This window comes from Palaemon carinicauda, chromosome 39, assembly GCF_036898095.1.
Source record: "Palaemon carinicauda isolate YSFRI2023 chromosome 39, ASM3689809v2, whole genome shotgun sequence".
NCBI lineage: Eukaryota > Metazoa > Arthropoda > Malacostraca > Decapoda > Palaemonidae > Palaemon > Palaemon carinicauda.
In genome coordinates this window covers 55,736,837-55,746,836 of record NC_090763.1, presented here as the reverse complement: position 1 = coordinate 55,746,836, position 10,000 = coordinate 55,736,837, and positions in this window count along the sequence as shown.

Sequence of the window (10,000 nt, the reverse complement as noted above, 5' to 3'; positions counted from 1 at the left end):
ATATTATTATTATTATTATTATTATTATTATTATTATTATTATTATTAACCCTAGTTGAAAAAGCAGGATGCTATAAGCCCAAGGGCTCCAACAGGGAAAATAGCCCCGTAAGGAAAGGAAATATGGAAAACTGAAAGAGAAGTTCAAGAACAATAATAAGTCTTTAAAATAAGTCTTTCATATATAAACTATTAAAACTTAAAATAACAAGAGGAAGAGAAACAAGATAAAACAATGTGCCCAAGTGTACCCTTAAGCAAGAGATATCAATACTTCACTTTATTCTAAAAGTCATCCCAACTGTGACCAGACTGAGAAAAGTTTTTAATGTGGTGGTTGAATCTGTAAACATCAGAAGTTCAAACTTATAACTAATGCTTTCCTGGTGAACGGGTTGACTTAAGTTTCATTTCATAGTTTAAATGACTTGTCTGTTTAACGTTATTACTGATCATAAATGATTTTATATATCTTTTTTTTATTTATCTTTACAGTTTATTTTTTACTTTTATATTTCCTTTCTGCACTGGGCTGTTTTTCCGGTTTGAGCCTTTTGGCGTGTAGTATTTTGCTTTGACAATTAGGGTTGTAGCTTGACTGTTATTATTGATGATGATATTGTTTGCGAGTTATGTTAATCTTTTAACTTTATTTACAAAGATTTATACCTCATTTTTCGTTTAAATAGAAGTGACATGGATATCTATCTATCTATCTATCTATATATATATATATATATATATATATATATATATATATATATATATATATATATTTCAAATAAGCCATATATATTAATACATTAAAGTCTGGATTCTCTTAACGACTTCGGGATCAGAGCCCCAGGCGGAACCGCCCAAAGACTATAATATCGGACCAGCGGGCATTTGAACCCTCGTCCAGGATATCTGTATGCCAGTAACCATACCACTCAGCCACGAAGAAAGATAAAAGTCGATGACAATTCTTCTGTACATATACCTGTCAAATTCAGGTTTTCTGTACTTAGAATTGAAATCAACCCATCTTCACCATCGTAGCTAATTGGTAGGTTTGGGACTTGACATTCGATTAATGATAAATTTTTGCACATTTAAACGTGTTTCTTTCATATTTCAAATAAGCCATATATATTAATACATTAAAGTCTGGATTCTCTTAACGACCTTGGGATCAGAGCCCCAGGCGGAACCGCCCAAAGACTATAATATCGGACCAGCGGGGATTTGGACCCTCGTCCAGGATATCTGTACAGAAAACCTGAATTTGACAGGTATATTTACAGAAGAATTGTCATCGACTTTTATCTTTCTTCGTGGCTGAGTGGTATGGTCACTGGCATACAGATATCCTGGACGAGGGTTCAAATCCCCGCTGGTCCGATATTATAGTCTTTGGGCGGTTCCGCTTGGGGCTCTGATCCCGAGGTCGCTAAGAGAATCCAGACTTTAATGTATTAATATATATGGCTTATTTAAAATATGAAAGAAACACGTTTAAATGTGCAAAAATTTATCATATATATATATATATGAATATATATATATATATAATGTTTTTTTTTGTGTGTGTCTTTAGTATAGGGCTACCAACCTTAATCCAAAATGACGATTATATATATATATTTATTTATATATATATATATATATATATATATATATATATATATATATATATATATATATATATATATGTATATGTATATATGTGTGTGTGCGTGTGTGTGTGTGTGTGTGAGCAAGTCCTCTCACTGGGCAATGAGGGCACTTCCAACTGGGCCACAAAAGGAAGTTGAAGAGTACACTAATCATTTAACCACATATTATAATGAGTATTTTTCGCCATAATTTTCACATAGTCTGGGCATTCATTTACTCTTTAATGATATTCAAAGCAGAGTCTAAAAAGGCAATTAGAGTATTCCAAGAGATCGCTAGATTGCCTTTAAAACTTTATTAAACGCAATGCTCTTTCTAAAAGTATCGTTTATTAATTTAGGTTTTGATTGTCGTATTTTTTGTTTGTTAAATTTCATGAGTCATAGTTGTGCTCTGATATATGTTGTTAAAGGAATATATTCCAAATGAATACGTATTTCCAAGTTATTTCAGTGTTCATATCCTTGAATAACAATTCTTACATTTCAATGTAATGCACATGACCACCAGCGACTCAAAGAAGAGTAGCCATTTTAAAAGCATAATCGCTGATATTTTGCTTAAATGATTTTTCCTTCGGCCATAGAAATTACATTTAGTAAATTGATGATGATAATCACAGAGAGAGAGAGAGAGAGAGAGAGAGAGAGAGAGAGAGAGAGAGAGAGAGAGAGAGAGAGAGAGAGAGAGAGAGAGAGAGAGAAAATCGAATGGAGTGAGAATTATCCCATTCCATTGTAAATTTACACATCCCCAGACTGCAGCATATTGTACTGCAAGTCAGCAACGAACGGTGCTCCATTTCTTCCTCTTCTGCAGCTCTTCTCGCAAGAGATAAACCAGTTCAGATACGTAATATAAGCAGTCTTTTAAATCCTGTATATTGGGCTAAGGAACGCTGAAGCCATGCAAATTTAATTCCTTACAATTCCTTCGCTGAAAATACGACGCGTGTATTTTCTTAACTGGGCGGAACGCCAGACAATACAATTGTAAAGTCAAAATAGTGGGTGCGAGATTCAGGCCATTAATGGTTCCTCCTCCAAATGGAATTCCGAGATCAGCCGAAGGACGGAAGTATCCACTTCGAGTATTTGGGATTATATTTAGCGCTGCACAACAACTGCTAAAAGGGGCTTCTTGTACTGGCCTTTTTTTTTTTACAAGCAATTATAATCCATAACCAAAAAAAGGAAATAATTCAAATGTTGTAATAAATTAAATTATATGGATTTCATAATGAGGCTTGTACTTTTTCTCTCTAGAGATTGTACTTTTTTCACTCTGGTTAATCCTGTTGACGAAGCAGTAATATATATATATATATATATATATATATATATATATATATATATATATATATATATATATATATATATATATACATATATATATATATATTTATATATAACAGATATATACATATATATATATAATATATATACTGTATATATATATATATATATATATATATATATATATATATATATATATATATAATCTTGTTTGAATTCATTAATATTGATTTACCTACATGTGTATAGATTTTACATGGAGGTTTTACATAGCAATGATAATATATCTTTCCTTCTTTGTGGTATATACTGTAAATATCTACTAAAATCAAGCAATTAAAGGTAAAATATAAGTCAGACAATGTCAATTAGTTGAATTACAAACTCCAACAAATTTCCCAAGCTTCCTTTCTTGGATTCATATGTATTTTAAGGTCTTCTTGTGTTAATTCTAGTATTTATTACTCTTCTACTAAAAACCTCTCTGGCTTTGATTTTATCCTCTATTTTATTTTCATAATAACGTTTCTTTTTCTGCAATGTCCAAACTTTATTATCTTACCCATCACCGGCAACCTACCAAGCTTCATGTTATCACCCATCTCCGCCTTATCTTCACTCTCAGACCCCTACCAAGCTTGATTAAATCACGGCTTGTATCTAAATAGTACCCCTTTGATGTATTGTATTGATTTCAAGCCATTGCTCGTATCTAAATAGTACCCCCTTGATGTATTGTATTGATTTCAAGCCATTGCTCGTATCTAAATAGTACCCCCTTGATGTTTTGTATTGATTTCAAGTCATTGGTCGTATCTAAATAGTACCCCCTTTATGTATAATATTGATTTCAAGTCATTACTCGTATCTAAATAGTTTTCCTTTGACTTAGTGTATTGATTTTAAGCCACTCTTGGTGTATTATATTAATTTTAAGTTACAACTCGTACATAAAGTTTCCCTTTTATGTATTGTATTTATTTGAAGTCACTACTCTCATCTAAACAGTTTCCCTTGATATATTTCATTGATTTTAAATCATAGCTCGTATCTAAATAGTTTTCCTATGGTGTATTGTATTCATTTTAAGTCGCAAGTCACATCTAAATAGTTTTACCTTTGACGTATTGTATGGATTTTAAGTCACGACTCGTATCTAAATTATTTTCCATTGATGCGCTGTATTGATTCATGATTCGTATCTAAATAGTTTCACTTGATGTATTTATTTTATGCCACGACTCGTGTGTTATTATTATTATTATTATTATTATTATTATAATTATTATTATTATTATTATTATTATTATTATTATTATCCAAGCTACAACCCTAGTTGGAAAAGCAAGACCATGCAAGCCCAAGGGCTCCAACAGGGAAAAATAGCCCAGTGAGGAAAAGAAATAAGGAAATAAATAAATTATGAGAATAAATTAACAATAAATCATTCTAAAAACAGTAACAATGTCAAAACAGATATGTCCTATATAAACTATTAACAACGTCAAAAACAGATATGTCATATATAAACAATAAAAATACTCATGTCAGCCTGGTCAACATAAAAACATTTGCTCCAAATTTGAACTTTTGAAGTTCTACTGATTCAACTACCCAATTAGGAAGATCATTCCACAACTTGGTAACAGCTGGAATAAAACTTCTAGAATACTGTGTAGAAATGATTTTCTCTTGATATATTGTATTGATTATAAATTACGAATTGTATCTGAATAGTTCCGCCTTGATATACCGTAACGATTTTAAATCATGACTCGCATTTCCACAAGTTTACCCTTGATGCATTGTCTAAATAGTTTTCACTTGATGTATTGTGAGAAATGGATATTTTTCATAATGCATCAAGGAAATAATGAATGGAGAAGTATTGATTTAAAGACTCAAGATAGAAACGACTGGCGAAATCTAACCGAGGCCCTTTGCGTCAATAGGCGTAGAAGGATGATGATGGTGAGATAATGTATTATCTTGGTTTTATCTTGTTTTTAAATAGATTGCCCTTGATGCATAGTATTGATTTTTAATTCACGACTCACATGTAAATAGTTACCTCTTTGATGTATTAATTATACTGATTTTAAGTCACTTTTCATATATAAATAGTTTTCCCTTAATATATTGTTTTGATTTTCAGTCACTAATTTCTAAATGTTTCCCTTTGATGTATTGATTTTAAGTTACTAGTATATATACAATTTCCTCTTGAAATATCGTATACATTTTTAGTAAAAACTCGTATCTCAACAGTTTCTCCTTATTGATTTTAAGTCACTACTTGTATTTAAATAGTTTACCCTTGAAGTATTGTATTGGTTTTAAGCTACGACTCGCGTATAGATATTTTCCCCTTGATGTATTTTATTGATTTAAGGTCACTATTTGTATCTTGATAGTTTCCACTGATGTACTGTATTGATTTTAAGTCACAATTCGTTTCCAAAATAGTTTCCCTTTTGATGTTTTGTATTAATATTAATTCACTACTTGTATCTAAATAGTTTTCCATTGCTCTATTGTATAGTTTTTAAGTCACTACTTTTATCTATATAGTTTTCCGCTGTTGTTATATTCTATTCATAACTGTCCCAATGATTATTGTTTTACTTTATGAATTTTGAACATTGTTTACGCAGCTTACCTGATGAGGTAAGAAAAATCATTTGAAAAATATAAAAGATAAAGCATAAAGTTAATGCTTGTATTGAATAACACACACACACACACACACACACACACACATATATATATATATATATATATATATATGTGTGTGTGTGTGTGTGTGTGTGTGTGTATATATATATATATATATATATATATATATATATATATTTATATATATATGTGTGTAAAATCATCAACCGTTATTAGTCCATTGCAGAATAAATGCCTCAGACATGTCCTTCTACATGCGCCTGTTTGTGGTCTTTCTGCGCAAGACCACACCCGCAAACTATCTTAGTTCGTCAATCCATCGTCTTCTCTTCCTTCCCCTGCTTCTTCAACAATCTTTAGAAAGAGAGAGAGAGAGAGAGAGAGAGAGAGAGAGAGAGAGAGAGAGAGAGAGAGAGAGAGAGAGCGAGCGAGCCATTACTGCCTTCAACGATTAGCGTTATACTATTATCAATATTATAAAAAAAATTTACAGGTGAATGAATTAACCGTAGGTTAAGCGTTTTTAATTAATATCATATATTTACATTGGATAGTTTTTGGGGATGTTAATTCGATTCTATTTAAATTATCAACCCTAATCAGTTTTTAATTCTGGAATATTAAACAAATAATGTTCGAATTAGGTTTTAAGAACAGGGATGAGTGTTCTAATTCTACGACTTTTAAGGAATTATGTATTAACTGTAAGACTTTCAGTGAACTATTCTCCGATTCTTCTGTGTGTGATCCATTGCTTGATTCGCTGGATGCTAAAATATAGTTATTAAAGTATTACATTCTTCATATCCGAGATTTTGATTTGGATACTTTTTTTATTTGCTGAACTATTATTGTAAATACTGTATAATCATGATAATATTACTATGAATTCCGTAAGTAAAATTAAGGTATTTGTGACGGCTATAAAATTTACTGAGTAGTTTATTACAGATATAATTTTCTTCTTGACTTTTTAGCAGCCACGTGTGAATCTGAGTATTAAGTTTTCATTAGAATTCTGTTGATTCCTGTTTTTTACTAATTTTTATATTAAATTTCACTTTTCACTTCCTGTGTGATTATTGAAAAGTTTGCGTCACCTGTTAGCATTGATTAAGAAAAGGGTCTTATTTCTCTATAATACTATCATCGGATAAACTGTTGATTATCAATAACGAAGGAAACTAATTTTTTACTTTTTTTTTTTTGCATTATTTTAGATAAAAACCAAAATTAAGAATAATGATAAAAAAATATTTTCTGTACTATTTTCTTCGGAGAAAAGAATTCAAAGCTATCATTAACCAAACCATTTTTTTTTCAAATACTATATTTATGAATAAAAATTCTTGTGTTAAATCTCGTTTTGAAAATTTCCATCAACTCATTCAGATTAAAAAAGAAAAAAACTTTTTGTAATAATTTTTCCGGAGAAAAGAATTCAAAGCTATCATTAACCAAACCATTTTTTTCAAATACTATATTTATGAATAAAAATTCTTGGGTCAAATCTCGTTTTGAAAATTTCCATCAACTTATTCAGACCGCTGAAACATTTAATCGTAATGAAATTCCTTCTTGCATTTTAAATGTTCTCTCTTAAAAGCGCCTGGCCTCATTTCCTGGCTTTTCGATTAAGAGTTCAGCCAATGTAATCTTTCAGTGATAATCTTGCTTTATCCCTCGCATCAGAGACCACCACCTGTTGATCCCTTTAGTTTCCTCTTCTTTCGTATCTGCCAATAAACTGGGAATTAATGAAAGTAGGAATAAGAATGCTCGAGCCAGAAAGTGGTTTAATAGAAGAGTTTTCTTTTATTTTATCTAATGCAATGTTGTGTGAATTATATCAATATCGTCTGTAACACCATCTGTTTATAATTTTTGGTTATTTTTGTCATTATTATTATGTTACTTATTATGATGTAGAAGGAAATCCTAAAATGTTGGATTGCAAAGAGACATAATGTTAATATCATCTGTAACACCATCTATATGATTTAACGTAATTTTTTGAATTATTATTATGTTACTTATGATGTAAATAAAAATCCTAAAATGTTCGATTGCAAAGAGACATAATGTTAATATCGTCTGTAACACCATCTATATGATTTAATGTAATTTTTGTCATTATTATTATGTTATGATGTAGAAGAAAATCCCAAAATGTTCGATTGCAAAGAGACATAATGTTAATATCGTCTGTAACACCATCTATATGATTTAATGTAATTTTTGTCATTATTATTATGTTATGATGTAGAAGAAAATCCCAAAATGTTCGATTGCAAAGAGACATAATGTTAATATCGTCTGTAACACCATCTATATGATTTAATGTAATTTTTGTCATTATTATTATGTTATGATGTAGAAGAAAATCCCAAAATGTTCGATTGCAAAGAGACATAATGTTAATATCGTCTGTAACACCATCTATATGATTTAATGTAATTTTTGTCATTATTATTATGTTATGATGTAGAAGAAAATCCCAAAATGTTCGATTGCAAAGAGACATAATGTTAATATCGTCTGTAACACCATCTATATGATTTAATGTAATTTTTGTCATTATTATTATGTTATGATGTAGAAGAAAATCCCAAAATGTTCGATTGCAAAGAGACATAATGTTAATATCGTCTGTAACACCATCTATATGATTTAATGTAATTTTTGTCATTATTATTATGTTATGATGTAGAAGAAAATCCCAAAATGTTCGATTGCAAAGAGACATAATGTTAATATCGTCTGTAACACCATCTATATGATTTAATGTAATTTTTGTCATTATTATTATGGTATGATGTAGAAGAAAATCCCAAAATGTTCGATTGCAAAGAGACATAATGTTAATATCGTCTGTAACACCATCTATATGATTTAATGTAATTTTTGTCATTATTATTATGTTATGATGTAGAAAAAAATCCTAAAATGTTCGATTGCAAAGAGACAGTGTTAATATCGTCTGTAACACCATATATATGATTTAATGTAATTTTGTTTTCATTATTATTATGGTACTTATTATGATGTAGAAGAACATCCTAAAATGTTCGATTGCAAAGAGACATAATGTTGATATCGTCTGTAACACCATCTATATGATTTATGGTAATTTTGAAAATATTATTGTGCTTTTGATGGATAAAAAAAAAGAACCTGAAATATTTGATTGCAAAGAGACATAAGAGAGAATTAAACTCATTGGTTTTATCGGTTAATGAAAGACTTTTTACATCATACTATTAGAATAATGAAAGACTTTTCACATGGAATCCGTAGAATAATGAAAGACTTATTACATGAAAGCAGTAGAATAATGAAAGACTTTTTACATAAAATCAGTAGAATAGTGAAAAGCATTTTCCATGGAATCAGCAGAATAATGAAAGACTTTATATCTATAGTCAATTCTTTTTAGTGAGGCAAATTTGTACCGACTCGCAGGGGTGCCCTTTTAGCTCGGAAACGTTTCCTGATCGCTGATTGGTTGGACAATATAATTTGAACCAATCAGCGATCAGGAAACTTTTCCGAGCTAAAAGGGCACCGTTGCGAGACGGTGCAAATGCGCCTCATTAAAAAGAATTTAGTATAGTAAAGTAGCATAAGCTGGATAGCAATGATTATATTTGTGTGCAATGCAAAACAAAATGGCAAAACTTCATTTCGGAATTTAATTTTACCATCGAGTTTACGATGAAGGTAGGCAGTAGTCGAGCAGATAAATGCCAGCATCTATTTGTTTCCAAAATAGTTTTAAAATTAAGTTTGTTACTCGGGCAAATTATTTTCCTTCCTTCTCATATACTTCACTTGTCACACATTTAGTTTTGATTAGATATATTTTCCTATTATTATTATTATTATCATTATTATCATTATTTATTATTTATCGTTATTCAATATTCAATATTTATTATTTATTCATTATTTATTATTATTTATTTATTATGATTTATTTATTATGATTTATTATTAACTATGAATTTATTATTATTATTATTATTATCATTGTCTATTATTTGTATTATTTTTTTTATTATTATTGTTATTATTATTTATTATTATTGTTATTTATTATTATTTATCATTATCTATTATTATTATTTAGCATTGTTTATTATTATTATTATTATTTTTATTATTATTTATTATTATTATTTTCTATTACTTATTGGAAAACTTGGATGCTGTCAGCCCAAGTGCTCCAAGAGGAAAAAATATCCCAGTGGGATAAGGAAATGGATAAACTACATGAGAAGTTATGAATAATCAATATAATTTATTTCAAGGTCAATAATAACGTTAAAATAGATTAATTACCATTATCAAGACGAATAACATAAAAAAAA